At 46.0% G+C, this 17005-nt stretch overlaps 1 protein-coding gene across 1 annotated transcript in view; it reads left to right on the top strand.

Moving 5' to 3' along the window:
- ITGA5 (integrin subunit alpha 5) overlaps positions 1-17005 on the top strand; it is an 805866-nt gene that overhangs the window by 732665 nt on the left and 56196 nt on the right. The gene's annotated exons all lie outside the window — the stretch shown is intronic.

Below are 17005 nucleotides of genomic sequence, written 5' to 3'. Positions count from 1 at the left end.
TTCTGTAAACACTCAGGATGCAGTATACAAGCCAAAGAGTGAAGAGGTGGTGAACTGGTAATTGGAATCCCCCCTACTGTGAAGAACTGCCTTTCTCACTTGGCTGTAGCTGTGTACATGAGTGTCCTTTAAATCCACAGACACTATGTTAGCCCTTGAAAGGAACCAGGGCAGAAGGCATTGCCAGGGCAACATTCTGAACTTTTGAACTCTTATTGCTTTCACTGTTTCTATTTTTGGGACTAGAAACCGTCTGGAATAGAAACCAGTCTCTCTTTACCAGGAATCCGCTCGGTTTCTCTTAGGATAGAAGACTTTGTGGAAGCATAAGGTGATTCTGGTCTCTGGGAGCAGGTGGAATGCTTAGAATCCCCCCTTTGCCATGGAACTGTAGACTGACTCAGTTTTAATCATCTGCTGGACCCACTTGTCCCATGTGATGGCCTCTTACTGCTTATCCTTGAGGGAGGTGCGACAGTGGGTGAGGACAAGGAATGGAGTGAAAAGAGGGGCAAGCTTTCCCATGTCACAGCTAATCCTTTTGAATGTCATGGGCAAAATTCCTTCCAGCCCCCCCAGTCAGCTTGCCACTTTTCTTGAACTTTTTTTTTCCCCTTTACCTTTGGTGGCTTTAATATTTTGTTAAAATTAAAAGGGCCAAGCCTTTATTTAAACATTTTTTTTACCTATCCTGGAGCTGGGGAATAAAAAAGATCATGTAACTGTTGCATAGTTTCTCCTCCTTTTGCTCCATCATCTTAAATACCTTTTGTGCTTGGGCTCCAAAGGGAAATCCCTTATCTGGAAGGGACATCAAAAAGCTCCATTTTTCAAATACTCTGGCAAGCTGGTGTCCTCAGCTAAGTGAATTTCCTAACCATTGACTTTTGTATAAGCTGGTCCTGCATGAAATGCATCATATCCAGATTTAATTGGATGCCTGGTAAGCTGGGCACTGAAGTTTCATAAGTTGGACAACTCTCTGATAAGCCATTGTGCTTTTATCACCTTGGTCTTTTTCCGCAATTGGCCAATGAGTTCCTGGAAGTTTAACATGGGAGGCTGGCAAGTTCAAAGCCCAAAAAGCTTAAGGACTAGGATTCCTGTATACAACCACATTTGATTCCTTGCTGGAAGCCATGGAACAAAGAGGCACTGGAGAATGCATCACACATTAATTCTAGAACTGGAAGAATAATCAGAGGTTTTGACTGTAGTAGAGCGGAAAAATGTATGCCTGACCTTGGTCTAAGATTTGTGTTGCTTCCCATTTAAATGTCTGATCTGAACTAGTTGACTTCATTCTTTCTGCACATATGGGGTATACGAATCCGATTCGGATCCGAGCCGGCAAAAACTTTTCAAGCATCAGCTCCAAGCTCCTCCCCTACCTGTATTACATCACTTCCTCCTATCTAGCCCCAGATCTCGTTTGCCGCTCTTGAGTCAGCATTGTGGTCTCTGAGCTCCCTAGCTAGTTGGTAAGGTTTTTGGTCCTTTGTTGCTAATTGCTGAGTGTGAATATCTTCCCTTTTTCTTCCCTTACATCGCGTTTGGTCGTGTTAGTTTAAAAAAAAAAAAAAATATATATATATATATATATATATATATATTTATTAATCTAAGTGTTTGTGTAATATTGTGTTACTGTTTCCCACCTAGGCCCAATCCCTGTTGTGTGTGTGTGTGTGTGTGTGTGTGTGTGTGTGTGGGCCCTAGGGCTTTTTCTCTTTTACTATGGCTGAACAGCCTAAAGTTCTCTTTAAAAAGTGCACTGAGTGTGGTCATAAGCTTTCTCCAGCTGATGGCCACACTCTGTTCTTTGTTTAGGGGTTGCCCATCTGTCGGCATCCTGCGACATTTGTTTGGGTTTTAACCCTAGGGCGTTGAAGGATCGTTGGGCTAAGCTTGTGGCTAAAGGTCTGCTACCAGCTTCTGCCCTGGAGTCTGCCTCTGTTTCCTCCCCAGCTGGTGACTGTGTGTAGGCAGGGACTCAACCTCCCACCAGGCCTGCTTCCTCGGAGCCATCTCACAGAGGTAGGGACAAGAGAGACAAGGAGAGGCGCCATAAAGAGAGGGACAGGCCCAGAAAAAGGTCTCAGGACAGGGAGTCCTTCTCCAGCCCCCAGGTCTCATTCTCCTCGGCTCTGCTCTCCCCGTTTCTCACTGGAGCAGCCAAGGGAGCCATCGGAGCTGAGGCACTCCCCTCTGATCCGACCCAGACCCGAGTTGGTCGCTTCCTCCAGATCGACTCGGAGTGTATCTGAACTTGATATGGACAGGCTTATGAGGAGGTTCATCCAGAACCAGATTCAGATGGGGGTCATGGCCCTCTCCCATTGGTGAGGGTCCTCCTATGTTCCACCCTATTGCTCCTTCCCTGACCCGACGCTTTGAGGTTCTCTGGTCCGAGACCTTTCGGAGCTGTGAGGTCGGCGCCAATGGTTTTCATTTCCTTGACACCAGCTGTCATCTTGAGTTCCTCTGATCCAATCTCGGATCCAGGGGACTCTCGGAGCCGTGGTCGGGGAGTCTGACCCGAGGGTCGAGATCTTGCTCTTTTGGATCCCACCCTCGGTACCCGGAGTACCCCGCCGTCGGATCTGGTCCCTGCTTGGGTGCCGGGGAGAGCCTCTTCCTTACGTTCTACGGAGGTGTGCTCTCCATCAGCATTCGGGGCAGTGGAAAAGGTCTTCTCCCAGGTGTTTAGACCTCAGTTCACATCCTTGGATCCCATCCAGACCCCTCTGATTTCGGATTCTGCTCCCATGGCCCTGTCTCAGGGACAGCCCGTGCCAAGGCAACCCCAGGTTGTTCCCCTCAGGGAACCCCCAGAGGCTTACGAATCCTCTCCAGAGAGTCGCACTGGAGAGGAACCTCATAAGCGCAAGTGCAAGAGGAGGCACTTGGACTCCTCTGAGTCCATTACCACTGATACGGACTTGGATGAAGGAGAGGGTTCCCCCAGATCACCTACCGAGGAAGTCTCATTCGGAGATATTATGGAGATCCTCCGCCAAAGAGGTTGGTCAGCCCCTAAACCCTCTGCGGATGAGTCCATATTCTTGGAGGCCTTTGGCATGGGCCAATCTACTTACTTGGTCTCCCCTCCAGCTGACCCTTTGGTGGACCTCATCACCACTAGGGCATGGAAGGATCCAGACACCATAGAGCCTATACTCAAAAGGCCAGTCAAAATTATTTCCCCGCCGTCAGACAGGCAGGCATGGTCCAAAGGAGCCCCGGTAGACGCTTTGGTGGTTGCAGCTGCCACAAAGAAGGAACTGGCACAGGAGAGTTCCTCGGTCCATCCACCAGACAAGGAGTCCAGGTCAATGGATCGTTTTGGGAAGCGCATGTACTCGTCAGCGACATTTTCTATCCGTGCGCTGAATTACTTGGCACATGTCATCCGACTGCAGCGAGACCTTATATCAGAGCTAACTGAGTCGCCCCCGGAGTCTCTGTCATGGCAGGACAAGCAGTCCTTTACCGCGAAGATGACTACACTGAAATCAGTGACTAATACCTCTATGCGTCTCCTCTCTCATGCCACGGAGGGAGCCGCTGGAGTTGCTGGTACAGGCGTTGCCTTGAGGCGACACGCCTGGATCAGGCTGTGTCAATTTGCGACCCCTTTAAGGCGTCTTTCATCAACGCCCCATTCGATGGATCATCCCTCTTTGGGAAGACTGTATGTGACACACTAACCCAGAGTGAGAAGGATGGAAAGACTTTGTCAGCCGTCTGTATCCACTTCTCTAACCCCCAGAGGTCCTATTCCAGGAACCAAAAGGAGCAAAAGAAGATGTGGTTCCGGAAATCACAGTCCTTTCGTGACACTCAGGAATATTCATCCTCCAGAGGCAGAGGGGGACAGGACTGATGCCGTCCTAGAGGCAGAGGGGGTCCCAGAAACTTCAGGTCTAGGGAACCTTTTTCCGACAGACCCACTCAGTAACCCTGAGGGGTTGCCCGGCTGCTCTACTCTGGAGGCAGTCGGGGGGAAGATTTTCCATACATCCAGTGGCATGGGAGTCCATTACTGCAGACCGCCGGGTGTTAAATATATCCAGAGGATATTCTATCCCCTTCATTTCACATCCCATAACTCCAGCTCACCTTCCAGATGTTCCACCCGCTCACAGGGAGGCTGCAGCTTTAGAAGTTTCCAAGCTGCTTCAGAAACGAGCCATCGAGCCAGTCCCCCCAGATCAATCCAGATCAGGCATCTACTCCAGGTTCTTTTTAGTGCCAAAGAAGACGGGAGACCTCAGGCCCATTCTGGACCTGTCTATCCTCAACCTGTCGGTAGAGAAACAAAAATTCCGGATGGTCACTCTACAGTCCAGTCTACCGTTTCTGAGAGAATGCGACTGGATGTGCTCGTTAGACCTCCATGACACTATCACATCAAGGTCCACAGGAGCTCCAGGAGGTTTCTCTGCTTCCAGCTAGGGGCCAGTCACTTTCATTTCAGAGCCCTACCCTTTGGTCTCACCACAGCCCCCAGGGTGTTCACCAAGGTTATGGCGGTCATAGCGGCTCACCTCAGACTTCAGGGCTTTCAGGTATTCCCCTACCTAGATGACTGGCTCTTCACTGCATCCACCAAACGTCTCTTGTGTCAGGCCCTACTCTACTTCCTCGGTCTGGCTCACAAGTTAGGCATCACGATCAACCTCAAGAAGTCACACCTGACTCCGGTTCAGATCATAGACTTCATTAGGGCACGGTTGGATTAGATTCAAAGATTTTTCTCACCCCGGAAAGAATAGGAAATCTCAGATTCCATGTATCAGCGATCTTGGAGCACTCTCTAGTCACAGCAGCAGATGTTCTCAGGGCCCTGGGTTCAATGGCAGCCTCAGTCTCTATCCTCCCTTTTGCACGTCTTCACACGAGTCCTTCAGTGGACTCTGGCAGTTCAATGGTCCTGGCTAGACCTTCCGATGAGTTTCCACATCCAAATCAATTGGACATGCAGAACGTCACTCCAGTGGTGGCTTCAATCAGCGGACATTTTTGCGGGGCGCAGCTTCCTAGCCCCTCCGGCTCAACCCACGGTGACAACGGATGCTTCCCAGCTCGGGGGGGGGGGGGGCACTTCCTGGGAAGAACGGTCCGAGGCACGTGGTCCCCTCCAGAGACCAAGCTACACATCAATGTCCTGGAAATGAGGGCAGTGCTTTTAACGTTGAGAACCTTCCATCCTGTCCTACCTCCAGGAACGGTAGCCATTCAATCAGACAACATGTCTGTAGTCTGGTATATAAACAAACCGGGAGGGACCCAATCCTACCTGCTTTGTTGTGAGGCCATGAGGGTTTGGGAGTGGGCCATATCCAGCCAGTTTCTCATAGCAGCGCATATCCCAGGACGCTCCCAACATTCTAGCGGACAGTCTCAGCAGAGCAATTCTTCCTTACGAGTGGTCTCTGAAACAATCAGTGGCGGAGAAGATCTTCCGTGTTTGGGGTCAACCTTGCTGCGATCTCTTCGCATCTCCCTCCAACGTGAAGTGCAGCAACTTTTTCGCTCTGATCCCCCCTCCGGGGGATGTCCCCAGGGACGCTCTAGTCCATGCTTGGCCTCCTGGGCTACTGTATGCTTATCCCCATTACCTCTCATTCCGAAGTTCCTTCAGAGAGCTTGCCGGCTGCAGTGCAAAGTCATTCTCATAGCTCCCTTCTGGCCACGCCAAGTGTGGTTTCCCTTCCTATGATCTCAACTGTTGGCTCCTCCATTGACTCTAGATCCATGCCCGGATCTAATTTCTCACCCGTTGGGCTTGCCCCTGCCCAGCCTGGACAGTCTCAAGCTGACTGCTTTGCTGCTTCAGTTCCAATGATCATCAGGACTCCCGGACTTTCATCCCCTTTTAAGAATGTTCTGGTAGCTTCTTTTAAAGCCTCGACTAGGAAACTTTACAATAGCAAGTGGAGACGTTTTTGCATTTGGGCCTCTCAGCGCAATCAGAACCCGTTTACAGCCACTGTTCCGGTCATATTGGATTTTTTGGCAGATCTTTTTCGATCAGGCGCAAGTGCTTTCACCATCAAGGTTCAACTGGCTGCCATCTCCAATTTCCATGTAGGTGAAAATAAGGTCGCTCTGGCTTCTGCCAAACTGTATAAAGCCTTCCTGAAGGGCACTTTTTTATAGCGACCACCAGTTAAAGAAACAGTGCCCCCCCTGGGATTTGACATTGGTCCTTCAGGCCCTGACTTCTTCCCCTTTTGAGCCAGTCGGTTCTGTTCCGATGAAGTTTTTGTCGTGGAAGACAGCATTCTTGGTCGCCATCACTTCAGCTAAAAGAGTTGCAGGCCTTATCCTCCTTGCCTCCCTATTTTGTTTTCCACAAGGATAGGGTTTCGCTGTGTACGAACCCTTCTTTTCTTCCCAAAGTGTCTTCAGCAGCCAGTATTAATCGATCTATAAATTTGCCAGTCTTCTTCCCAAATTCTCAGAATAGAGGTGAACGTAAGCTTCATTTATTGGATGTCCATAGACAGCTTCGATGTTCATCGTGTTTCACTGTTGGCAGTCATTACACTTGGGTTATCCTGCTGGCAGGCTACCCGCAGTCGGCCTGAATTCCAAAGTCTTGGTCCGGTGTCTGTTGCTGTCGCCTCTTGCCTGACGTCAGTGTGCCAGGGGTGTAAAAGATGCAGCTGACACAATTTTCTTCAGTCTTTCTTGCCGCGAGGTGCCCGAAGCAAAAGCAGTTTGCAAGTGCCGGTCGGCTGACTCCTGAGATTTTCAAATTCAAATTTCAGATCTGAAGTCTTCATTAAAGCTAAGTACCCCATTGGGGAAACTTTTTTTCTTGCTCCAGACTGATGTCAGAAAAAGTTAACAATTTTATTTCTTGTGGGAAGCAAATACCTCATAAGGATTTTCACTCTTACTGTATTCCTTGCCTAGGCTCTGATCATGACGTTGCTTGTTGTCGGTTTTGTGCTAGATTTAACCAACGCACTATTAAGCGTCGGTACGATTTTGCCTTTCATTACTTTGGCCACAGATTCAATTATACAATGCCAGCTGAACAGCCGACGACTGGAATTCGAGGTCCAAAACAGACGACGAAGCTTCCTCTAAGCTAGTTGTCGGTTTGCCAGTTTTCAGTGAGGCGCTTTCGCAGCCCCTGACACCTGCTACCTCAGAGCCACAGGCTGCTTCCGAATCCCACATGGAGCCGACTGGGCCTCTGGAAACTCAAGGTATTGGATCCTCGGAAACTATTCCCTCAGATGAGTCCAGAGCCGCTGTGCAGGCATCGGCTTCTGAGGGTGTTTTCAGACCTACACAGTTATATGTAAAGCCATCTTCAGCTTCAAAGCCAAAGACTAAAGCAGCTCTAAAGACAAAGAAACAAGTACAGCATTCTCCAGGACAGACTTCCATGCCTAAAAAACAGATGCTCAAAATGGCCGAAGACCTTATTACTTTGATCAGGGGTTCCCATCCCCCTCCTGATAAGAGGCCTAGGCAAGAGACAGAATATGAAACTTCGGATCAGGTTTCCATTTCCTCAGATTCCTCCTCTGATCAGGAATACTCTCTTCCTCCCTTTGAGGATTCTGACACTGAAGAATCTATTCCTTCAGCTTCTTCTCCTGAGGATTACTCTTGGGGAAACCCTGCATACTATGAGGTAGCACTTTCATTGGGAGAGCCAGGATTATTCAGAATCCAAGAAAAGGCTCAGAGATTTTCTTTTACTTCCTCAGCACAGGCCCCTTGCTATTCCCCCTGTTCTGGACATTGTAGATGATGCTGAGTCCAGCCTGTCTCCAGACTCTATACCCCCTGCTCCCGTTAAGCCAGACAGGTACTACAGGGTTCCAGATTCACATACATTTCTATATAAAAAGCTTGCTGCTGACCCAGAAACTATATCTCAGGGTCCCAAAAGGGTCAAGGCTTCCACTGCAAAAAATCCTGTTCCCTCTGATAGGGATTCTAGAGTACTGGACAGATGGGGGAAAAAAAGTTTACACTTCTGCTACCTTGGCTGTAAGGGCTTTAAATTCAGTTTCTTATGCTTAAATATCAGCAATACTTAATGTCACTGTTAAAACAGAAAATGTTGACAAAATTCTGAATGTGCTGAAAACAAGGAAATGCAGGATTTATTGCATGCAGCTGAACCGGTGGGAAAACATACTTTACAATGTGGTTTTGATTCTTTGGAGGCCTCTTGTAGGGCCGCTGTAACAGGTTTTGTGATTAGGAGGTATTCTTGGTTAAAGGAACAAAATCTGCCTGAGCATGTTAAAGCAAAATTATTGGATGCTCCATTACAGCATGATACTTTTGGTGTTAAGGCAGAAGAGGTGTTGAAGAAAATGGAGGATAAAGCGAAATCTATGAAGACAGTTAAAGATTTCCTACAGGTACAGCCACCCAGATTTAGCAGGAACTGGCCTTCAAAAAATTGGTCCTTTCCAGTGTCAGGCCACAAAGGGGCAGATACAGGTTCCCTAGAGGCAGATCCCAGCCCCAACACTCATACAGGCCTAAACAATGGGGTGCTTCTACCTCCAAAAGCGGAGAAGACAAATCTCAACCTTATAGGAAACTGTCCCAGTGACTTTCCTCTACCAGTACCAATCACTTATCTTTTGGACGCTCCCTTAGGGGGAAAACTAGCACTTTTTTTTACAAAACTGGCACATGATCACCCAGGACAAATAGGTCTTGAATATAGTGTCTCAGGGTTACAGGTTCCACTTTCACACCCTGCCAAAGGCAAAAGGCATGCCAGACCTGCCACTCAATCAATGGGCAGAGGCACAAAAGCAAGTTTCATCCCTCATGGACATTCAGCGAGTACCACTACAGAAGCAGGGACAAGGATTTTACTCACTACTTTTCTTGGTACCCAGAAAGGACAAAGCCTGGAGACCAATACTGGACCTGTCTATTCTAAACGCTTTTCTGGACGTTCCAAAATTCAAAATGTTGACTCTGCAGCAGCTTCTAGCCATGCTGGGCAAGAAGGCTTGGCTTGTAACCTTGGATCTAAAAGAGGCATACCTGCATGTCCCAATCAGTCAGTCTTGCAGAAGATACCTCAGATTCATAGCTGGCTCAATGCACTACCAATTCTCTGCACTGCCCTTTATCTTATCTACTGCACCCAGGGACTTCACAAAATGCCTGGCACCAGTAATTGCTTTTTGCAGACAAAGAGGAATTCAAATATATCCCTACTTGGACGACTGCCTTATTCAAGCAGATAACAAGGACATCCTACTAAAGCATCTGGCGTTTGTAAAAAGATTGCTAATTTGCCTAGGGTACACAGTAAACAAAAAGAAATCAAAGCTAGTACCCTCTCAAGAGATAATATTCCTGGGTGCAAGCTTAAATACAACTGCCCAGATGGCTTATCTCACGCCAGACAAAGGCAACTGACTTCTTATTTCAACATGTTGGCAACAAAAAGCCAGTTATCTGCAAGAAAAATTCTGCAGGCTTTGGGCTTCATGGCATCCTGCATTCTGTTAATTCCATATGCAAGACTGCATATGAGGAAACTACAGTGGTATCTAAAAAGTGTTTGGACTCAGCATTGCCACAGCCTGGAAAAACTAATTACCCTCATTCCCTGCCTGCAACAGGAGTTTTGATGGTGGGCACAGGCCTGTCACAACAACAAGGGACAGCCTTTCACTTTACCCACTGCCAGGCAGACAATAACAACAGATGCATCAGATTATGCCTGGGGGCCTACATGGCAGGAAAATTTATTCAGGGCACATGGCCCACAAGCCAAATGCATCTTCATATCAATCTAAAAGAAATGCTGGCTGTCCAGAATGCAACGACTGCTTTCAAGGATCTGCTTCATCCAGGACAACTGCTAATAAAGACTGACAATACTACAGTCATGTGGTACATAAACAAGCAGGGAGGCACGCATTCCTACCCCGTTTGCAGACGAGCCATGATTTTGTGGAACACAGCATTGACTTTCAAGTACACCTACAAGCACAATTCCTGCCAGGAAAGACAAATACTCTGGCAGACGAACTAAGCAGAAACCTCATGGATCCTCACAAGTGGAAACTAGATCCACAAATCTTCAGTATAATAAGGAAATGGGGATGCCCATGCATAGATCTATTTGCCTCCCCTCACAACTGCCAACTACAGAGATTTTGTACAAGGACTTATAAGCTAGCATGGAGAGTGGATGTTCTATCATTCAGCTGGAAAAACCTTACAGTATATACCTTTCCTCCACTACCTCTCTTCCCCAAGGTACTCCTAAAGGTCAGACAAGAGAAGCCAAAAATGATCCCGATTGCCCCAGACTGGCCGCGCCAGCACTGGTACCCAATCCTAAAGAGCTTGTCTCAAGGCCCAGCCTGGACATTACCTCAAATTCCTCATTTACTGACCCAACAAAGCAATCAAATACTGCACAGCCAACTCAGAACCCTAAATCTGGCTGCATGGCGGATAATGTAACCATTTAGAACACACCTCTCCCCAAATCAGTTATGGATTTTACTCTGGAGGCCCAGCACCCAGAAAATCACATGCAGAAAAGTGGAAGAGATTCTGTGCTTGGAACCAGGCGCAAGGAATTGACTTGTTTGTACCAAATATTCCTCAGATTTTACAATACCGAACTGAGATGCTGGACAAAGGCCTATCCTTTTCATAGATTAAGATCCATGCCTCTGCCATTTCAGCTCATTACAATACGGACCCACCTATTTTTTCACATCCACTATTAAGGCAGTACCTCAGAGGAGCCAAAACATAAGACCCCCAAGAAGAGCACCAATACCTGCATGGGACCTCAACTTTGTTTTGGAAAAACTCACGCTGCCTCCTTTTGAGCCAGCCAATGCAGCTGAGGTAAAATTCTTATGGAAAACAGCTCTGCCCTTAGCAATTACTTCAGCAAGAAGAGTCTCAGTGTTACAGGCTCTAATGGCGGTTGAACCTTACATAATTTTCCATCCGGACAGGGTTTCTCTGAGGACAAACATTTATGCCTAAGGTAGTGTCCAGTGTGGCTATTAATCAAACAATTCACTTGCCTACCTTTTATCCAAACCCACAGAATAAGGGGGAGAGACTACTACATTCTTTGGACATGCACAGACAGCTACGCTTCTACTTGGACAAAACTAAAGCTTTCAGAAAGTCTGAGCAACTCTTAGTGGCATTTGCTGCAGGATCTCAAGGAAAAGCCATCTCAAAGTAAACTATTTCCAAATGGATAGCCCACTGCATTCATTTCTGCTATTCTCAACATGGCAAATCAATGCCTAAGGGCATCGGGCCACACTCAACCAGAGCAGCAGCTACTTCAGCAGCCTTCCTCAGAGGAGTACCAACCAAGGACATTTTGGCGGCTGCAACTTGGACTTCAGTGCACACTTTTACAAAGCACTACCCCTTACCTCTTTACTCTAAATCCAGAGCAGGCTTTGCGACTGCAGTTCTGCAGGGCCTCATAGCCTCTCCCAATTCTATTTAGGCCCAGCCACCCAACCTCGGCTTTGGGATTCAACCCAAGTGTAATGACTGCAACAGTGAAACACGATTAACATAGTACAGTTGTGTACCTACCATAAATGGATGTTAGTGTATTCACTGTTGCAGTCCGGGTTACCCACCCACCATCCCCCTTTCTTTGCTGGGACTTATCTGTACTTCTCTATTCTATACAACCTATGTGGTGTATTTGCTTGTAGATGAAGATTGTTTTATTTTAGTGCATGCTCTTTATTGGCATAATTTCTTACCCTCCCTTCGGGGAGCACCTGACATCTGGGGCAAGAAAAACTGAAGAAAATGGTGTCTGCTGCATCTTTTATACCCCTGGTGCACTGACGTCAGGGAAGATGCGACAGCAACCAACGACGGACCAAGACTTTGGAATTCAGGCCAACTGCGGGTAGCCAGCCAGCAGGATAACCCAAGTGTAATGACTGCAACAGTGAATACACTCTAACATCTACATTTATGGTAGGTACACAACTGTACTTTTTTACCTCTGTAGGACTAAATCCTTCTGGAAGTCGGATCAATTGTTTGTCTCCTTTTCAAAACCATTTTTGGGCAAAGCAGTTTCGAAAGTGTCCTTAGCAAGGTGGATCACTCTTGTGTATTGCACAAGTTTATAAGGACAAAGGTTTATCTCCTCCTGGTGTACTGAAGGCTCATTCCACTAGAGCAATGGCCACTTCTGCAGCTTTCTGGTCAAGAGTTCCATTAGATGATATCTGTGCAGCAGCGACTTGGGCCAATTTGCACACATTCATCTCTCATTACAAGTTGGATCTTATTTCTAGAGGGAGAGCATCCTTTGGCTCTGCGGTGCTCAGAAATATCCTTCCATAAGCGCCTCCAGGGAATACTAGTAGCTGGGGACTCTGTCCCATATGTGCAGAAAGAATGAAGTCAACTACTTCAGATAAAGAAGTTATGTTCTTACCATAATGTTCCATCTGAGTAGTAGACTTCATTCTTCTGCACCTTCCCTCCCTCCGTCCCCCTCAGTCTTCAGGGTTTAATGTTTAGGGTTGTGGTTATGTTGCTTTTTAGTGACTGCAAACTCGATCTGGGGCAAGATAGGAGGAAGTGATGTAATATAAGTAGGGGAGGAGCTTGGAGTTCAGAGCTGATGCTTGAAAAGTTTTTGCCGGCTCGGATCCGAATCGGATTTGTATACCCCATATGTGCAGAAGAATGAAGTCTACTACTCGGATGGAACGTTATGGTAATAACATAACTTCTTTTTTCATCCTGTTAAGGGAACATTCAAATATGACCACCTGAGGTGGTGAAGCAGAGGATAGTGTGTCTTCAGTATCAGACTACAGGTTTGAGAGGAAAGACGTTTGGCTAATATAAGCCAATTCAACCTGTAAGTGTACAGGAGGGAGCTCCTCCTTTTTTTCTGAAGGTACCTTTGATGCTGGGTTCTTCAGAGGCTGGATGCCTCAGTTAACAAAAAAAAGTGAAATCCTGAGTCATCATGTACAGATGTTGTAAGGGAGCTTGAATGGCAAAGAGAGGCCAATGTACATTTAAACTGTGGGGTCTTGATCCTATATGCTTGGGTATGCAGCTTGTCTTTGAGGCCTTGGTACACTGGCAGATGCCAGAGACCTCGATCCAGTCTTCACCCCCTCCTGGTATACAAACCGCATATAGATGCCACCCTCTGCTGTGCAGAGGATAAATTCAGGCATCTGTGTCCCCATGGAAATGCACCAGGACTGCCAGGTGACATAAAGGTTTCAGCTTACAAGAATGTGCTAATGACTGTTACATGATGTCCTCCCGAGGGGTTTAGCCTGATGCTGTGGCACAATCTGATGTCAACTATAGGGGAGTGTCAAGGTGCCTCACTGAGTCTTTGAGGCCGGGGCTGTCCGTGTTCAATGTAGTGTCGTCAACTTCCCTGATCCTCTCTTTTAAAGTGTTTCTCTGAACAAGTCCTTTTTCTGAGAAGAAGAAACCATCAACAATATGACAGACCAGGATCAGATGAACATCCTCTTCAGCAATAACTAGTAGTTGGCGTAGAAAACTAAAGCTCTGACCCATTAATGAGCTGCTTCCTGTGCCAAAAGGACAGGGTTTGAATCTTTCATTTACCTCTTGTGCATTTCAATAAGTCGCTTAATCAGACAGTGCTTTGGGGAAACTGTATGTTTGGGCTAGGCTCCATAATGGGTCGCTGCGGTGCATGCCTAGTAACTACCTATGAAACAGTTATTCTGGCAGATAGCATAGATTATTAAAGCTATTGTCCTTGCCCATTTTAGCAAACTGGAACTGCAAAGAGTAGAATGAAGTGAGAAAAATGTTCTTGGAGGGACATGAATAGGAAAAAGGTTATGGTTTCCTGTCTCAATTTACAAAGTTCATTTGAATCCATTTTTGCTGTAATGTTAGTGTTGACGTGCAGTCCTGCTGGCTGTAGAAGTACTAGTGGTTACCAGATGTTCTGTAGGCAACATGCATGAGGAAGGACTGCCTTGCAATTTATTTGACTGCATCTCAAACATAGAAGGGAGCGTCTTCAGCATATTTTCTGCCCTGTAACACACTGCTGATTTTTCCAAGCTAGCATTTAAGTTTTACCTTCTAATTATCATTCATTCTGGCTGCAGATGGTGGTAAGAGTTTTATTAAACCACGCAACATCTTTTGCTACTCTTAAGGAGTTGCAGAAGCGAGATGAGAGAGGGTGGATATCCATTACCTTCCAATCAAAGACAGATGTTTGACAAAGCAGGGGCAGCAAATATTAAAACAAGTTAAATGTGAATGTGTATCTCTTCTACTTTGAATCAACAGGATAACGCAGAACTGTGATATTTTAGGAAAACATGCTGCAGTAAAATTAATGTGTTGATGCTTACTGGATTTTACTGTCCCCACCATGCCCCCCCCCCCCAAAGATACATAGAGGGCAAGTCTGTGCCTCTTGGGGAATTTGCTACCTGTAGTTGGCCAGAAGGATGGAAAAGGCATATTTTTACCAAAAAGTGTTTTTTCTATGTGGTGGTGGCTTCTGGTTCTTTCTTGCCATGGTATGGTAATTGCAGAGTAATTGGCTAGCAGAGTACATAAAAACAAAAAAGTAAGTCAATTGCCTGCTGCAGAGAGCATTGCAAAATGGTTCCATTTTTGTTTTACAATGCAAGAAATGCAACTTTTCTTCAGAGCTATACATCTGCAAAGAGACATTTCGTGAAGTTTCTGAGCACACTTGTTCTGCAGAAAGCAGTAAAGACTGAAAGTCGTATAGTGAGTAACCATAGGGGTTGTGATACTCTTACGTTTGAATGAAAAGTTTAGTATTTTAAATCTTACTGCTTTTTCTCTGTTTTTTTTCGATAATCCAAGCAAAGTCAGGAATATTCATCCATCCACCCTCGACCCCTTTTCCCATTTTGCACATGGGGTTTGGGTATATTTCCTTAAAAATGTCTGCTTGCTCTCACTGACAGATACTTGCACACACTATCGGCAAAGTGTACAGCCTCCCATTTGGAAATATTGGCTGCAGTGTCTTTGCTGATGTGACAGGTAAGAAATATGTAGCTCAGTGCTCTAGGAGACCCCTGACTACATCCCAAGTGATCAGGGTTAATGAGTTGCTAGAATGCCTGGTGGAGGTTGCAGGGGAGGATAGTAGCAATTGGCCATTACTGGCTGTCACTCATCCTGGGGTTAAGGAGGCGGATCTTGCTCATCACTTTGGTAACATGTAGCTGGAGCATTAGTTGTTGCACTTGTGGAATATGAGCCTGTGAATACAACCTGCTTGGACATTAGCACACTGCTGCTTTGGGGGAAGGGGGGTTAGGCCACCCTATCAGGCCTGTAAGCTTTACCTGCCCCATACCAGTCCCATTCTTGCCATAGGAGAAATGAATTGGCTGGGGAAGCACCCCTGGTGCAAAAAACTGGGTTGTAGGACTCTTGCCAAGCTAACGCATGCTTAGCTGCCCCCTGCATTACCCCTGCCCTATGGAACAAATAGGCCAGTTAGTTTAAGGTAGTGGAGTCCTTTGGCAGGGCTGGTGGAGGATTAAAGAAAAATATGCAGGTCAATGTGTGTTGTTACTCCACATCCCTGCCCCCATTTACAGCCAAGCCTGCACAAAATACTTCCATTTACTTCACCTACTGCTTGCTCTTAAGCCTTTACCCTCATAAGAGTGGTGCCACTTTAAAATAAACTTGAACACACACACTGCAGTTCAGAAAGCATTTCAGTTGCAAGTTCTGAATGCACAATAAGTAGCGAGCAGTGTATGTTAGAAGCAGTAATGAGGCTACTTCCCCAGCATGCATTAAAGGGAGGGGGGGGGTGTACTGCTGCATAATAAGGCAGAGCAAGTGCTGCTTTTAGGTTTACAGTGCAGTATCAGTTTCATAACCACATGGACAATGCCTAATGTCTTGTGTCTTAGACTATTACATTTCTGGTAAAGAATACTCAAATCTTGAATAACTATTTGAATAAGTCCATGTATGATTGTTCTTTGTCAAATGTATACCCAAATGAAAGACTAAAAAATGTTGCGTATTTTCATTTTGCTGCATTATATTTTAAAGGCCATCTCAACAGTAAGCAAAAGATGACCCGACTTACCAAAGGCTTGCTTACTTTGAAGAATAAGTGAGAATATTACAAGAAATACTAGCCACTACCATATTGTTCACGTATTTATAACAATCTATACAGTTTTAGTTTTCAGCCAATTTGTAATACGAGCGCTAACCTTTTTTTTTTTTTTTTTCTTTCAGAGGGGGGCAGTATCTGGAGAATTCATGTATGGCAAAACTCCAGCTGGTCTGATTCAATGCATTTCCATTGTCAGTCTGCCTTTGTACTGCCTGCAACCCATTAACTTTCTTCACTGTATAATTAAATCCCCTCAAAAAAGATTGCCCCAATTACCTTAAAATCTCTATTTTTATATAATTCAGCCTGCTGAAGCAGTACACCACTCTTATGGACGTTCATTTCTTTATCTATTGCAGCAGTACTGTCTCTCCCCCCCCCCCCCCCCCCAGCAGTACATAAATGTCCTAACACTTTAGACTTAACATCACTGGCAGATCCAACAAATTGTCTTGTGTCTCCAAAATGAACTAGCCTCTAACATGCACAATTTTCCATACCACTGGATGGCATTTCATGAAGCTGAAATACTTGCATTGTATTATACCACTTTCTGTTCTCCAAATCTAGCATAAAGAAATAAATTCTGTACAGAGTACTTGATTAAGTTTAAGTTGCTGCACGTGCAGTCCTGCTTCCCACTGTGTAAATGAGCTAGTCATGTTCATCAGGCAGGTTAATCAGTGAGTTTCACAAAGGCATGATTGGGTGCTTTCAGGGAATGTATACATGAAACTGAAAAAGGGGTTCTTGATTTAGTGATGCTTATTGTTTTAGCCAGGTTTTAGCCTCACCATGTACATCCTGCTGTATGTGAAGTAA

Source organism: Protopterus annectens, chromosome 9.part0 (assembly GCF_019279795.1).
Source record: "Protopterus annectens isolate FY-2018-M chromosome 9.part0, PAN1.0, whole genome shotgun sequence".
Classification (NCBI taxonomy): Eukaryota; Metazoa; Chordata; order Ceratodontiformes; family Protopteridae; genus Protopterus; species Protopterus annectens.
This window is presented reverse-complemented; position numbering and strand designations above follow the sequence as displayed.